We start from the raw sequence: 17,613 nt of genomic DNA on the forward strand, positions 1-17,613 counted from the left end.
GAGCTCTAAATCCCTGAATAGATTTTCACCTAAGTACTCCTGCTGAACTTCAACATTTTTTCATATTCTAAAATATAAAGAATTCTGATGGAATGAAAATAGTAGTGAACATAATTTAAATTCAGTGGCAACCTATTATATTTAAGGGAACAAAAATATCCACAGGGGTCTTCCCTTTACAGAAACAAATATTTCAATAACATACTGGGCTTTAGCACTCCAGGCCATATTCTTCCACACTCATAAGAAGTCCTCTTTGTGCAAAGTTATCAATCATCTATTTCTCCATGCTTTCCAAAAGTGATAGTATACAATTATGAAGTAACACAAGTGACAAATAGCATGCTGTCCCCATTCACTTTTTTTTGTTGTTGTTTTTTAAAGTGGCTTCATTGCTCATGAAAGGTGGCAGACTGACAGACAACCTTGCAGAATGAAGCTTTTGTTTTCTGTTGTGAAGTGTAAGAGGGGCTGTGGAAACGCAAATTCAGCTGACATTGCTTTTGAAGTGCTTGCTTTAGAGACCATATTCAGGCTTCTTTTACATCAACTTAAAGGAAATTATTCCGCAACTAAGTCATACTGGATATAATCATGATGTAGCAAACATCAGAGTCAGGTTCAAGAAATGAAAGAATAGGTCACAGTTTTGCCCATTCAGTCACTGAGCTCTCTTGTCAATCATAAAGGTTTCACAGAACCATCCAGTGTAAGTTGTCATATGCATTCTCTGTGCTTATTTTGTTCTAGAAACCATAATCTTTGACATTTGCTTTATCTAATCACTTCTATGTCATTGAGAAAGCTGCAGGTACAGCTGATCCAAATTAAACAGGAAAGAGTTTAGATTTTGTCCCCACTGTTAGTTTTGTATACGAAGATAAGTTTCCCCATGCTGTCTAGCACTAACTTGCCTGTTCCTCATCTTCAAAGCATTCTATTAGTTCCTATCATTTCAATGCAAATCAGACGTGCCTCAAGTGTGATAAATCCCAGTGAGATTTATTTATACAGTAACTCTGTAGGTCCAAGCCAGCTTTGATCTGTCCCTTGTAACACACTCTCACCCCTCATTTCTTGACAATGTGCCTTCCATCAAATTACTAAGTAGCATGCTACTTTGAGTACACAGAAACACCTCACACAGGACAAAAAGTTTTGAGTTGTTCTTTCAATCTACCCCCACAAGAAAAATGAAAGTTAATTTCTCCGCCTGCTCCCTGCCCCTTCCTCCACAGTAAGTGGTGCCAGACTATACAGTGGCATGTAGTAAGTCAGTTTCCACATAAATGGTAGACCTATTCTTCTAAGGGAAGCAGACAAGATCTTCAAGCAGGTGCTGACAATCCATATACACAGACACAAAAGTTGACCCTCTCTGTTATGAAGTTATTCCTACATAGACTTTCATTAAGCTTCTCTCACAAAGTCTTCGACAATCTAATCGTTACAGATTTGGTGCTCCATAGAGAATACAATGTGAATATGCCATATTACCCAAGTAGTTGTATGCTGCATCATCATATTGGGCTAAATTAGCATTTTCAGGAAACAAGGGGAAACAATGACTCAAGATAAAATTCTTCACAGTAAATTCTTTGAGGTTTGTCAGAAGACCACAGATAGCTCTAGTCTCTGAGGAGACTGAAACACTCTCTCATCCAGCTTGAGCTTCCTCAGCTTTTATCTGGGGATGCGTCTTGGCAGGGTAACTTTGCTTATGCCAAATATCAGAACCCTACAGGTGAACAACTTCAGCTATTTGAATTAGTGCAGATCTCTCTCAGGAATGGACAATAATAGTTAGCCGAACTGAGCATTTCTTTGCTCCTGTCCGGAGAAACTGTTTATTAATCATCCTAATGAAGAGAAGAAAAATTGAGGAAAATATAAATAAAGATACAGACCTTTCCCACATATTTCTCCAGATTTTCTAAGGCACTGAATCAATTTACAGCTGTGTATAAATTTTATATAATAATCAATAATGCTTTAAAAAAAGTCAGCACTTTTTGGTACTTAAGCAATTCAAAAATAGAGTTGTAAAAAGGTGAACTTGGCAATTATGGCCATCTTAAGGAAAGATGCATGTTTTGTTCATTTTAAAGCATAACAATGTAGATAAAAGCAACTGAAAGATTAGATATTGTATAGTATTTCATTATGTTTAATGCGTAAGCAAGGCTTTCACTGAGCAGGGCATTTTGGATAGATGTACAGCAAGCTTGTATTCAATACATCAGTAAGTCCATGACACATCTTTGCTATTTACTAGGACTCCAAGTAGATGCAAGTGATGCTTACATTGGAGTGTTCAATGCACAGGCCTTAGAAACTTGCCTCCAGAATATTTAGGTATAAATCCACACGAGGCCAATCCTTAGGGCTTCCAAAAGACCAAAAGAACTGGCATGAACTCTCAGGGTTAATCAGTAGCTGTCAAGGGCTACTTTTCTCCTTCAGTTTAACTGTTCACTTGGGTTTTGACCACAGTTCAAACAGCGAACCATACAGTAACTATTTCAGCCTGCTCAGTAAACACTATTAATTAACCGCTGTACTGCAGAATGAGTTAATCTTCCTTCTGTACAAATAGTAAGGCCAAATTAATACCAAAACAGATCTCCCATTCTAAAGCTTCAAGACAGGCACGCAACTGCTCAGCTTCAACAGCACCTGAGCCAGATTTACTTCTTGACAGCACATAAGCAGACGTTCTCTACCATTCCTTTACAGGTCACAGGAAGGCACACGGTCATGAGCTTGAAGATCCACTGTAGAGCTCTAGATATGGCAACAGCTGCACTTCTACACTTGGTATGAATTACCAAGTTTCAGTTAAAACAAATTCTAGGAATAAAAACTTCAGAGTCAACAGTCTCTCACTGAACAGAGCTTTCAATCTTGTACAAACAGGATTTTGTCTGTAAACTTCAGTCTCAAGCCAATGGGCAGCAGCATTTTCTAAAAACTTCCTTAAAAAGGACTTTTCCACATACACTCATTAGGTGACCAAATAACATATGCAATTTAAAAGTCTGCATAAGAACTCTTAGCATGACAGAATGCTATGTGGAAAGAAAACAAGTACTTTAAAGTGAAACAGTCAAAAGCAGATTCTGCAATCAAACAGAAGGAAAGGTAGAAAAGTCTGTTTCATGTAAGAATTGATGAAGACAGTCCTGGTCTATGTACTTTCTCTTCCAGGCACCACTGAATATTATTCTGATGTATGTAGGAGACTGATTATTTTAGTGAAGTAATTGATCAAGTAATGACTACACTTGTGTGTTCAATTATGGTCTTTATGGTTGATTAATCTTTATAATAAATGTCATTACTGGCTCTATTTTTTCACCCAGGGCAAAGAAGGCCAATGTACAAAATGAGGAAACAGCTATAACAAACTTGTACACGTAGAAGGCATCATAAGAGATGGTGTTTAGGATATTATTTTTCAGTGTCAGAAATATCAGTTTGTTTACTGAAGCTGAAAAATATAATGAACAATCACTAAACATACAACTCCTTTGCAGTTACACCAGCTTGTCAGTTCTATGCTTTTTAATCATTAGAAAGCAGGATCTTTAACAGTCAAAAATACCCCTAAGCTTTCCTGAAACAGTAGGGAAGGAAGGAAAAGAGCAAAGCTTTATGTTTACAATCTGATTTTACATTATCCATTTTCTTTTCAAAGGCTCTGATTAAGGTAAGCAAGGCAATCTTAAGTCACATCACCTCTAGCAGCACGTACTCTCAGTTCTCATTAGCTAAATAGCACCTGGTTGCATCCATACTTCCTGAAACAGTATACACGCTACAAAAAATGCTGGTGAGGCAACAGGCAAGCTTCATGAATCCGTTGTTTGAACTAAAAAACAGGACCTTTCATGAAGGGAAAAGGTGTTGCATGCTATCAGAATAATTTTTTTTTTCCAAGAAGGAATGCTAAATCTCCATTCTTTCTGCTCTCCTGGGAGCAAAATTAGACAAATTTAACTTTGACAGTTAAATTTGAAAAGCAACCACCACTTTTCAAAGAGACTAATTCAGCTTCATGGTCAGGTAAAACAGCCTACAGTTAATCTCTCCCCTAAAAATACTGTACCAAAAGACAAAGACCATATCAAATGACTGTACAAAATGCTCCAAGGGATCAGAAAAGACCTATAAGGGCAACTTCTGAGTGGGTCTATGTCACCACCTTTTCACTGCGGTTGATTTCCACAGTCTGAAGGTGCAACGGAAAACTTTAATCTTTGCAGGATTTTTATCATCCAAACTAGTTATAGGCGATTAGTTTTACAGTCCATGTCAAATGCTACCTAAACTTCCATTTGGGGATCATCTAATATATCTAAAATCCTACATATTAATTGGTTAAAATATCCTTAGTTTTCTCCTAATTACACATTGTTTAATTACTGTATTTAAAAGGTAGCTAGATAGAGGCATACATATACACAAATAAATTCAAAGACAGTTGGCAAAAAAGTTACACTGATGTTTTTAAAAAGAAAAGTCTGGTTTAACGTTTTTAGGGTTTTTTTGGCGATAGTGACGTGTCAGATAAAGTGCTTTAAGCCCATTTTGCATTGTCACTGGCTTTTTGGTATGTATTTACTTTTCATACAGTTCACTGATGAAAAGCTGAGCATGATGCGAGTACACAGCGTTAACACTAAAATGACTCATTAATCTGTTGGTTTCCTGAATGTAAGCCCCAGAAAATAACTGCAGAAAGATATGCAGTGAAACTTGTCTTATGAGACAATTCAAACAACCGAGTGCTTAACAGTGGCAAACCCGGGATGAATGTTTTTACTTGGAATTCTAGCGAGACTGTTTAGGGGGCAATAAGGTCATCTAAGCCACAGAAGTGCTGAAAATACAGCGAAACTTGGATATTACAGCAACACGTTTTCTAGTGACTCAGTGTTTCTGATATCAGAATAATAATGCATGCATAAACTGGTTTTGACTAAGCATCTATTTGCATAGATTTGGTGGAGATTCTCTTTATTAAAATAAGAATTTTTAAGACTCAAAAGTTAACATAAGAATTAATTTGGCCTAAATCCATTAGGAGTACACTAAGTAAACAAGTCTACATCCAGAAGACAGACCAAATCAACCCAACCAGAGAGTGAAACAATAGCAATAGTATCTCCAGGGACAGGCTGCACACAGATCTTTGCAAGGATTCATTGTTTTGGGGGTTTTAGCTGTTTCTTCAAGTTTGATTTCTTCAATCCTGTGAATATTTACACAGGCATTCAGCATTACGTACATGTACAGTGCCATTTATTTTAAGGTTTCTGTGGATGTTCAGCCACATGCTTATGAAATATTTACAAAACAAGCACCAAATGAAAATTTACTTCCAGGCACAAAACCACAAATTTGCATTTAATTTTGGTTCTAATAAGCCACATATTGAAATCTCAGCTGAAATCTCAAAATCAGCTCCAGTGATTTTAGGTCAGTAGCATGCACTACTATGACATTTTGCATTCTATCAGGCAGCTACAGAAATTATGTGAACCTGGAGACAGCCTGCAGTGAAAGATTTCTGAATCACTGCAGTTTCAGTGATTTCACATGCATCAGCCACAGACAGAGTAAACTCCCCCTGACTGGCTACTGCCCAGGTTTCTTGTGTGGAAGCGTAGCCAGTCAATGCTGCCCCAGGAGTTAGTCTAACTTCTCCAACTCTCTTATCAAGCAGGGAATTTGGGGGAGGAGAGGAAAAATAGCATGCAGTTCCACCATTTTCACTAGTGTGGAGGAGTAAAAAAAGCAAAAGAGAAGATTCTTCTACCCACAGAGCCAAAATGGAAAAAAGGAGGGTAAGCTCAAGAAATTCTGGTGCTATTGTCTTCTGCCACTCTCTTCTCCTATCTGCCACTGGAAAGGTAAGGCCCCAGCTGATACAAACTTTGTACTAGTTTGGCTACCCCTACCTTCCACTCATATATACTTTTCCCAGCTGATGCAGAGTCAGGTTTCAGTAAATTATCTCAAGTTATAATTTGTCTTGTTTCAAACTTATTTCATACATACACATAACACATGATAACTCAAGCTGGCTAACTCCCTAGAAGATATGGGATTAAGTTTGAGTGACCATCCATCACCCATTCAGATTATGGACATATGTCTCACTGCCTTCTCAATACTAGCCTTTCCTTCCCCTTAAACACCCAGGTCAGTAATATGCTTATATAAGTTTCACCTCCAACAGCTATTTTAGGAGGTGGCTGATAATTCAAAAGCTTCAGATTTTCCAGCAGCAATAAAGCAACAAATTAGACATTAACGGAAAAGTTCTTCTTTGTTTTGTTTTCTTAACCCCTTCCTGCCATACAACTTAAGTAACATTAGCAAGTGTCCTGCCTTCTCACTACCAATTAGGTGAGAAGTCACCCACACAGTATTAAAAATCAAAATTAAGAAAGAATATTTGAAAGTGTTACATGTAGTTTAGTTTGCTATGACTCACCAGTTCCCATTATTCACAGTCACTCAAAATTTCCTCATGATTTTATGAAGACAATTATGATTCTTAGAAGTTTTACAGATAATGCTTCAAAAATTCCAAATAATCATTGCTAGTCTATTCTTCAGAACATATTTGTTATCTGGTAAAATAAAACCACTGCTATATTTCATAGACCCTACTCAATGAGACAAATTATTAGAGCATATAGGTATGATAAATTAGTTGAAATACCCAAATTTGTACCTAAAAATCTTGACCAATATAAGCTGTCTTAATATCCTATAACCCTACAAGTTGTGACTTGGCTCATTATTCTAAATGAAGCTAGTATGGCTAGCAAAATGAGGAAAAAGACTAATTCCCCCTCCCCCAACAATTCAAATAGCTCTGTGCACCCCCCCCCCCCCTTTTTTTGGAACAATTACACTAGAGACACTACTAACTGCTCTGTGATCAAAATCAGCATTTGCCAATGGATAAAGATTAAGGAAGTTAATCAGTTTCATTTAGAATTATCCAGTTTTATATGGAGAGGTTTATTTACTGAAAAATGAAATTTCAGGTGTACTGTGTTTGTGAATTGTGCTGAAATTGATAAAAAGCTTCAGAAAAGAAAAAAGAAATAAAATGATCTGAAAGTTTGTTTTGACATTTTCAGAGAAAAACAGTTTAACCTTTTGTGTTAAAACAAAGTTCCAAGAAAAAAAAAAAAGTCAAGTCTAATTAAATAAAAAATGATAAAGAACATTACAAAATGAAGTAATTCATTTAAAGTTAAATGAAAGAATCTGTCACTTTAGAATTTTTTTTTCAGTTCTGCTCCAAATTAAGTATAAGAACATATAGATCTATTCTTATGATCTTTTTAGGGTATTCAAAGCTTGAATATAAGTAATCAAAACACAGATACTGATGAGAGTTAACTTGATTCATGCTTGTTTGTTTTTCTCTACTTCGTTAGCAAGTGCAGCAAGTTACCCATTACTGTAATGAAGACAAATTCCTTTTATCAACTCTGGTTGATTCATGTTAGTGTGTTTTTTTTTTCTTCCAATAAAAACAAGCTTCTTTAGCTCTGTTGTTTCAAAGCAATACTCGAGTTATCCACAGGCAGGAACATTTTATGGAAAAGTGAGTAGAAAATCTAGTGCTTCCATCAGCTCCTTGAGACTACCTACCAGAAATAAAAAAAATTATTGGAAGAGTGCACAACTTGCATAAAGCATTGTGCAAAAGGTTGATACATAGACATCAAATCATTCCTTCAGAAGCAGCAATGAGGTCTCCTTCAGCAGAAAAGTTTGTATTATCAGCATCCATATTTACAGTGAAAACAATACTTTGACTAGCCAGACATAGCCGAATGCTAAAGCCATTCTTTCTGTAATAGAATCTAAAATAAATTGCTATCCAGAAGCCACAAAAGTATAACAGCTTACCTTAACCCTTAAGGAAAGGTCAGATTCTGAAGAACTCTTTAACTTCTTGTTTATTTGAAAGTCCAAGTCTTAAAAGTTGGGGGGGGGAACGGGGGGAAATCACTTACAATTCTTTGCAAAGGACCCTGAAGTAACACTGGCAGGGCTAAATCTCTGCAGTACTTTTCAAATTTTTTTTTTTAATCTTTTCTTTATCAGTCTCTAGAAACTGCTTCTCCAGAGCCAGAAGCCTCAATTTTTTTTTGCTACGGGTGCATCCAGCCACTTCTGTATTCTCTGTAAATAGTCGTGGCTCTGCTTGAGACAAAGACTTATTTGCACCTAACCCATGTACAGATACTGTCCGTTCCATGACGGCATTCTCTGAAGCAGAACTGTTGCCTTTCTAAGGGGGTACAGGCACTCACGTCTTCATTTCACTTTTACATTTCACATGGGTCAGCGGTGGGTCAGCTCCCACACTGATGTAGCCCTATCATGTAGTTATATTCAGCATGGAGCTCTGCCCAGGTGAATTAGGCTCAACTGAGAGGTCACACTTCTTTAGGCTAGCTCATAGTGAGGCATCAGTGAATTCACAACCGGTCTGCACCTTTATTAGTAGGTATATTCAGACCCTGCTCCACCCCGCACTAAGGAACACAAGACGAGTGAAGTAAATACTTTCTTCTAGAGGCAAAGGTGAGCAATATGTCACAGCTCCTCCCCATTATATGAATGAATCCCCTCCAGACATGCAGAACAGTTGAGTGACCTCTGTATGGTCCTCGAGTCTAATGTTTCACTGAAGCACAGGCACAGATCAACTGTAGTGTACAACACACAACAGGCCCAACGCTTCCTGAAGCCACAGAGGCACTGTTGGCAGGGTGATTTGTCACTGTGGTTGCACCCCATCTTTTCCTGGGTTTTTCTTCTGTCACACTCCATTTTCCTTCCCCGGGGTGAAGGGCCTACGCCAACACACTTATGGCAAAGTGAGGTGAGGATAGCCGTCTGAACACTAAAAAGAGCCACTCAAGTATGTAGGTTATTAGTAAGGGATTTAAGGGATCCTCTAAGAGATGCAAGGAGCTTCAGATTTTTGGCTAAAGACTTGCAACCTGTTCCCAAGTTACAGAATGACAGTCAAAGTTAATGAACAAGCATTTTACAGCTCCTTGCAACACCCTATGATTCCTCTCCTAGAAGCTATGCTTTGGCACCTGCCAGCTTAGAGACCAGGGGATTCTGTCTTTCCCAAACTTGCATCTCCTGTGGAAACATGTTCTGTTCTGTCTGCCAAGTCAGTAGAACGCCTGACAATGAACATTTCACTTGACAATTATTTTCAGCTCGGGAAGCTGCTAGTAAGCCAGGGGGTTTACAAGCTGAAAATACATCATAAAAAATGAGCAAGCAATCACCAAAGCAGAATTATAGGCCCCAAAATTCAGGCATGTTCCTGTCATAACCTGTAAATGCTAATGGCTGAATCCACCCTGAGATTTACAATATTTTTTAATTACTATTAAAAAAAAAAAAAAAACTTTAAAGTATTAGCTCAAAAAAATTACTTAAGTGACACCCTAGTGTTGATAAGTGTTCTCCACCTATGACTGCAAAATTGTGCTTATTCAGCTTAACAGTCAAAATGAATACTGTTCTTAGACCTACAGGATCAGTAAAGCTTATGGGGGGGAAAAAAAGAAGAAGAAAAAAAAAACACACACCAAACAGTATCCTGTTTCATAAATTATAAACAACAGCCTGATAATGGAAAACAGAGTACGATTATGGAATGCTTTGTGTGGCAATTTCAAAAAGGTAATAAATAGAGCCAAAAAGATAGTAAAGTTTGATTTCCATAAATTAGCCTGACCTTCTAGGGCGAAGAATAGCCAAAAAAGACGAGAAAACAACAAATGAAAAATTGTTTGTAGTTTTGCTGGTAAAATAAGCATGACAAGGAAATAATATGGGACGAATGATGCAACCTCAAAATGCTACATCTATCTATACATCCATCTGAGTGCATCATTTTCTCTTATAAAAATACAATTGCTGTCTGGCAGACTAGATATAAAAATACCCCAATTTTGTGTAATGTCTCCCTCTGACTCACAATTTTCTTTGGAATATAATAGTTTGGTTTTAATTACAGGTTATGCCATTGTACAGACAAACACTACTAACAATTTGCCAATATTTAAATTGCTGAGGTTTCATTTCAGCATTAACAATGCAATATTCTTTACATGATCAGGATTCATTAACTTTTGCCAAAGATGCCAGGAAATCCCAGTTGTTTCATTTTTCAAATACTAACATATTGTGAAAAAGAAAACAAAAACCAAACTAAGCAATGGACAATGTATGACAATTTTACTATACTAACCAGAAATAAAGTTGCATTCACCAGCCAGAGGAGGCCGATTTCTTTGCTGGTGAAGGTGCCTTAAAATATGAGCTCAATTACTCTTGCAGTGTACAAATTAAGATTATGTCTATATTGCTACTTCAGGTCAACTGTGAGGTCATCCGCAATCAGCATTCTTTGCCTTTTCCCCATCTGTATTGTAGTTCAGAGCCTATACCTACACCTTTCACATGATCCTTTCTTATTTCCCCAGCGTGACACTAAGATGTGCCCCAGATTCTTTGCACACTGCAAGCAACACCCAGCCTTTCTCAAAAAAGCCTGTTTCTCCTTTTGCATTCACCTATACCTATGGAGAGCAAGGAGAAGAAAGGGGGTGCAGCAGAACAGGAAGCAGAAGCTGAGGGTTTGGGGCAGTGGTGGCAGATGTTTGATGCTCAAGATTACAGAATAAGAGTACATTTTAAATACTATAAATGGTGGAAGAGAGTGCTGTGCAAGAAATTGGGGTTGAGCTCATGCCCAGAAGTTCACACAAACTCCCAGGCTCCAGGTAGATATCACGCACCATTTTGCTTACTTCTGGTGGGGCGGGGGTAAGCATATATGTTTAAAATGCAGAGATGTTGGTAGCTTTATTCTTGAGGATGAATTCTTGGCCCCGTCTGAAGTCAACAATAAAGCTATTAATGACTTCATTGGCACGAATGAGAACATGAGAAGCATTTGTCATGGGAGCTGTAATTTACATCTCATATTTCTAACTTCCATGATTTTTTATAGCTGATGGTTACTCGAGTAACCAGTACTGGCATCAAGTCACTATCTGAATTTGTTACCTTTTTTGTTGTTATTTTTAAATGTTTCTAAGGATTCTGGCTACAGAGAAAGTCCTGAAAAATATCATTCTTCAAATATTTCAGCACTCCCTAAATATCCTAGCAAATGAAAAAAGAACCTCAGTTTTAGAAAATATACTGTTTTCCTTTCCCTCCCTCCACCCCACTGTTTTTGAAATGAGGCTGAGTAAACTGATATGCTACTGATACATACACAAGGAATTAAATGAGTTTTGAATTTGTCGAGCATTACTGTTGCATGTACATGCTGAATTAACCGCACACTCTGACATTTGATCTGAAAGTTTAAGAACAGTAAAAGACACGTGCACTACCCAAAGATTTGCAAATGCTCGCATATTATTAGTACCTAGCAAACAAGCCTGGGACAACTGCCAAGCCTGTCCACAGTTACTCCTTCCTACAACCTTTCCCAATTTCCTTGCTCCTTTCTCTCTCATGCTGCTAAGCAAACTTGAGCACCTCCTTTTACTTTTCTGCAATATTGTCATCCTCCACAACCTCATAATAGCAAGCCCTGGCACTGCAGTTAAAATTATGTTATTGAGTAGTCCCTCCTTTTTTTTAAACCAAAGTGTGTGCACACACACGCATATATATACTCCTCCCACTAGCTATATGAATCTCTAGAATGCATTTTTACCAAATTTACATATTTTTGCATCTTTGCAACAAAGAACAAAAAAAATCATTATATTCAAAGTTCCAGAAACTAAAATTTAATCAAACTAGAATGGGTAGTCATATCATGCTGCAGTACACTTGCTCAAACACTTGTCAATTTTATGTGAAATATGGATATCTTCGTGTCATCAGCATTCCTTGATATTCCGTTATATTTAGCATTGGAAATACCATAAATAATGCAAATAATGAGGTTGTTTCACTGAAAATACTCAAGTTATTTAAGGTCTACCACTGTAATACTCTTCTTTCAGATAGAAGATTTTGTCATTACTAGTGTTAACCATAGGTCACTTGAATATAAGACTTTATCAATGTCAATTAAACTCCATGACCTTCGGTAAAACAGTAGAATCAAAGTTAACTCAAATGCCAGAAAATGTAATTCCATTCATCATTTAAACACTAATTGTATCTAAAATTAATTTTTTTTCAGGTAATAGAAATAATGGTCAATCTCATCAGAAAATTTCCTGATGTATTAAACTATCAGACTTAAAATCACTGCAAATTCTTTGTTGCAATTTTCCAAATCAGCAAGGATTAACCGCAGGTATCCATTCGATTAACCTCTAATTTGAGCACATTATAATAAAATATTTGATAAAGCTGTAATTCTTTTTTGCAATAAATTAAAGGTATTTTCAGAACTTAACAACAGAACTTATTAACATATTTTCTTACTTGTAACTACATGTGATGTTTGGTGCCAAAAACTAACTTTTAGTTATAAAACTGAAAGAATAAGACTTTGAATTTCTTACCCTTGGTTACTCCACTATTGGTCATATTTGCAGCACCATCCATATTTTTCTAAATGAGCTGCTAGCTATGAAATTTTAATTTAGCACAGTATAGGAGCTACAGGTTAATGTCAAAGATTTCTTCTGCTGCACTGAATGACATGGGATTAAACATTTATTGACATTTTAATAGACAAGTAATTTAATATCTGTCATAATATTCTGCTGTTCTTAATAACTGTTTTTGCTTTCCAATTTGCAGAGTACCAACAATGTCATAGAACCAACATTTTGAAATGTAAGTGCCTAGAGGAAACACTAAAACTCCCTAAATATTGAAAACCCTAAATAAGGCTTAACTAAGGCAATAAGCACTTACTTTGCATTCAAGTTCCCCCTTTTAAAATAGTCTACTTATGTTCCAAAACTTACTAAGCAATTTCCCTCTACATTACCCTGCAGAACTAAGTACTACCAATTAATTATGAAAAACTACTTCCTTCTGTCCATTTAAAATACACAGTTTTTGCAGAGTCTATACAGATTATTTGAGCCCATAGCCTCTCCTCCCTTTGTTTCCCCATCATTTTTTTCTTCTAATTCAGCTTCCTACAATTCTCCTTTGCGTGTATGTGTGTCTAGAAAAAGGCAGGGATTACTTGAGTTTAGGAGAAAGGGGAGGTATATTTCTAGATCACCTGGAACTGGATTTCCTCTGAACTCAGCAGCAGACAGAAACCAAAAGCAGGGCTCCAGAACACCATCATCCAGTGGTCCCAGTAAGGCAAGATTACTGGTAGCCAGGAGCAGCCACCTCCCACAGACACAAAACATTGCCTAAGGCAAGCTGAGGCCTCAGAGGAAAGAAGGTGCCAATCAGTAGCACCCACCAGCTGTGAAAAGCAGCAGCTGTGGGATGGCAACAGCCACTGATGAAGCCTGAGTTCAGCTTTGACCCAGGCATTGCTGACACCGAGAAAGGAAAGAGAAGCAGAGAAGATCCCAGATCTTGCCTTTTGTGAGCAGGGTTAAAACTGGATTAGAGCAACCCCCACTGAGCCTGGATCTCAAAAGGGTCTGCAGCATGGTTCAGAACAGAGGAAAGACCAGGCAGCAGGACCTTGCCTCTCTGTCCCCCAGTGTTTTCCATTTTCTGGTGAGCTCAGGACTCAGGGGAACTTTTATCTATGAGCTGTGAGCTGAAGAAAAAAGATACAACCAGCTCAGCAGCAGCATCTTGTTATTGCTAGAAATGCTGGTTCCTAATGCTCACATGTACTTCCTGACAGTACTCTGAAGGGAACGCTATTCTGTTCCACATAAGCCATAGATCTTGCTTAGAACAAAAGTCTGACAGAGATAGAGAAACCTTCCCTTTCTATTTCTCCACTTCAAAAGTGGAGATAGGTGAGAATAAATAAAGCAAGCTTGTTAGCAGTTCTCTCTGGAACTGCAAGTTTTAGAGTCATAATGTTGAAATAATAGTTAGAACGTGCATTATACCTTGCCAAATGTGTGACACTTACAAATTTCATAGATTTTCAAGGTATAATGCCTTATTTGTCCAGCTAGTCTGATCTGCAGTGTAATTAATGCCACAGAATTCAACTGGTAACTTGAGCCTGAGAGGCCATGTCTGACAATCACATATCTTCTAGAAGAGCATCCAGTCTTGAATTACAAATTTCAGAAGATGAAAATACAGGTCTATATTTGGAAGGCAGGTCCTATGATCAGATGCCCTCCCTGCTAAAATCTGTATCTCATCTTTAATTCTAAGGTGCCTGCTAAGGTTTTTTTCAAGATCTGGAATGACTTTTGTACTCTTTTTGGAACTGTCTTCAGAAAAGACAATTTTTCTTAGTCCCTTCTAACTGGTTTAGATACCTCTCTTTCACATAAAATTCTTCCACCTGGTATGTAAGTCACAGCCAAGGTTTAGCTACTCTCAGAGGAACAGGAAGATGATGTTATTCTTGAAATGCTCAAGATAGGACAAAAGACATGATCTGAGAAAGAAGTTGTTTCCAGTTATACTGACATCTAAAATGTTGATTCCAACAAAAAAGGAAAACAAACCCTCTGCATCATTTTTGTTAAGTTCTCGGTACTTTTCCTCAAGATAAGATGTGGATGTTATTTCCAACATGAAAAAATTCTTCACTGCTATTCTTTCAGTGTGCTCCTTCCTCATATACTGACATTTTCTCTACACACTTCTCAATTTCTGTTTCTAAACAGAACTTTACATGACAGTTAAAGATATATCATAGATAACAGCTTCAGCTACAATTTACACTATCAAAGCAATGCAGCTCAAGGTACCACACAAAATGCACAGACTCTTTTCATAAAACAATCTGGAGTGCAAGTCTAATGATCAGAAGCAAGAGAAAACATGCCGCCTTTACCTCAAGAAAGGGCAGAAGAAAGACTAACACAAAAAAAGATGCTGAATGAAGGAAGCTGTTGAAACGTACCCCGGTGATCAGTAGGGGATTTAATAATAGTGTAGGCCACTATTGTGTCTGTTTCCAAACAAAACCCAGTCATGAATTTAATGCATGAATTCTGATAATTTAATTTGACAAGTTAGGATTAACATGTACATGTATGGACTATGAACCTCATGTATAAGACAGCTGTGCTTTGAGAATAAACTTTTCCAAGCCCTGTGGGAAGGAATGTTATGCTTTACACAGCTATAACAACTTGCTGAAGGCTTCGCCAACCACAGGAAAAGTCATTAAGACAAGGATTTATTGAGCAATAATGTGATGTTTATATTTGAGCTGGTCACCCTAGGCTTCCTTTATACTCACTAGAAAGAAATAAGCACTCCTGCACAGTGCTTCATCCGAATGCAGATGTCTAAAATAAAGCAGATGAATCATTCCCTAAAAATGCCTGTTCTATCCCTTGAACACACAGGGACCCAAAGGTAACTAAGAGACATAGGTTTCTATGTTGTGAATGTCTAAACTAGGTAAGATGAATTTCACCCTGTCTGCCTGGCCAAGCAGGAACTGTTGTTTGATTGTGACTCAGATATTAGCATCTACAAAGCTGGAATTGACAACTAATGACCAGATTGATGAAAAGTATATACAAGGAGGAGGGTTTTGAGTTTAAATGGTACCCTGTTCCAATGACTGATCTGGACTGTAAAGAAAGTGGAGGATCTCCTGGGTTTAGAATCTCTTCTATTGATACAGCCTTAAGGCATAAGGGTTGGGTGAGAGCCATGATCCTCAGCTAGGACTACTGTGAAGCATTTGCCAGCTTGTTGGCTTAACCATACAGAAGCTTGTTAGCAGAATCATCACGACAGAAAAATTTAGAGATAACCTATGTGCTAGAGAGAGATAAGCAGGGTTTTCTTTTTTCTTTAGTGTTCACCTTTTCCTTGCAATTTTGTGGCCTCTTTTGGATTTTGTAAATATGCATTTTTATTTGCATTTAGGTTAATTTAGTTTGCATTAAGAGATATTTTAGAATACTTGGCTGAATCCTAAGGTTATCTATTTCTTTGAACTGCCAATCACTAGTTTTCAAAGTGACTAGCCCTCCAATGACTGTTTCCCAGGCTACCTGAAGAGTTATAAGCATGTCTTCAACTACTTGCATGTGCTAACTTGAGAGCTGATCTGCTTTTTTGTAGCAAACTCTTGGAGAACTAACAGGTCCACGGAGGTGACTTGAAAACAGAAGATTCATTTTGAAGTGACATTTGTTGGGTCTGGTATCATGGAACACAGATATCAGGCAGAAGCTAGACAGCTATTGCTGTGCCCCATGCTACAACAATGTCACATACATCTGACATGTTTCTGCCAGATGGATTTTGCAGTTTTGGCTGAAGTTTTTTGCAGTAGTAGCTTCAGCCAAAACAGCTGACTCCAAAAGAAATTAGAAAGGCAGAAGAGAGCTAGGCAGTGTAAAAGTTAGGAAAGAGGAGTCTTTGACTTGGAAAGGTTTTGTGCTATGCAACACCATTACTCAGCTTAAGAAACAGTGGAGAAAGCGTAGTTAGCTGGAAAGGAACACGCTACCTTTCTAGAGTCATCAGCAATGACTGCAGGATTACAAGTGCGCAAAGTGATTCATCCCAGAGCTAAGACAAAACTACATTCAAAGTTTGAAGTAGAAAGACTTACAGTTGCTGCAGCCAGACTCTTTTTCTTAGAAACTGACTGGGAACTTCAATGGCTGGAGAAGTGCAGCACCAATACTGCATTTTGACAGGATGGGGTCAAAGGAGCCTAATTTCCATGCTTTTCAATGATTTTGCTGCAAGGCTGATAGAAGTTGAAACATAAGGCTTTACTGACAAACAACTGCTCCAAGAACAGTGCAATTCCAGATGGAAGCACAGTGAAAAATGGTGGGTATAGTGGAGATGTATTGAGTCATGGAACAGTGAAGACAAACACAACCTGGCTGGTTGCATGCTAGCATTTAACCATGGGGTGACATCCAGTCATCACTGATAGTCAGGCTCATGAGGTAAACAGTCCAAGCAGGCCAACCTTCACACTGATCAACTGATCAACTCCAATACTCTTAGTAGAAATATTTTAAATCCATAACAAACATAAAACAATACGTCTATTAAATTTTTTTTTTTTTGGAGGACAGCTAACATGAACACAAGAGGCAAGATATTTGTTAGTCAAACTATAAATTTATATTTCCACTAGAAGAGTATAAAAGAAAAACGAAAAAAATCTTTAAGAATACAATTAGTTTCAATACTTCTTTACATAGACAAATATTGTGTGGTTGGTAGTCTTGCCAGAAACATTTTATTTATTTTATTGCTTCTGAGGTTCAATAAAGAACAAAGACAATACACTTTATAAAACATCTTCTTTCCCTTCCCACATTTTCACCACCAGAATATATCTTTTTATTTGCCTTTACTACAGAATGTGTGAGAGATATGTCACAGAGTCATTTAATCAAGAGACTAAAAGTGAACCAACAGAACACCAGAAGTGATCACTTCTTTGAAAGAGAAGGACTA

This window comes from Apteryx mantelli, chromosome 2 (assembly GCF_036417845.1).
Source record: "Apteryx mantelli isolate bAptMan1 chromosome 2, bAptMan1.hap1, whole genome shotgun sequence".
NCBI classification, from domain to species: Eukaryota; Metazoa; Chordata; class Aves; order Apterygiformes; family Apterygidae; genus Apteryx; species Apteryx mantelli.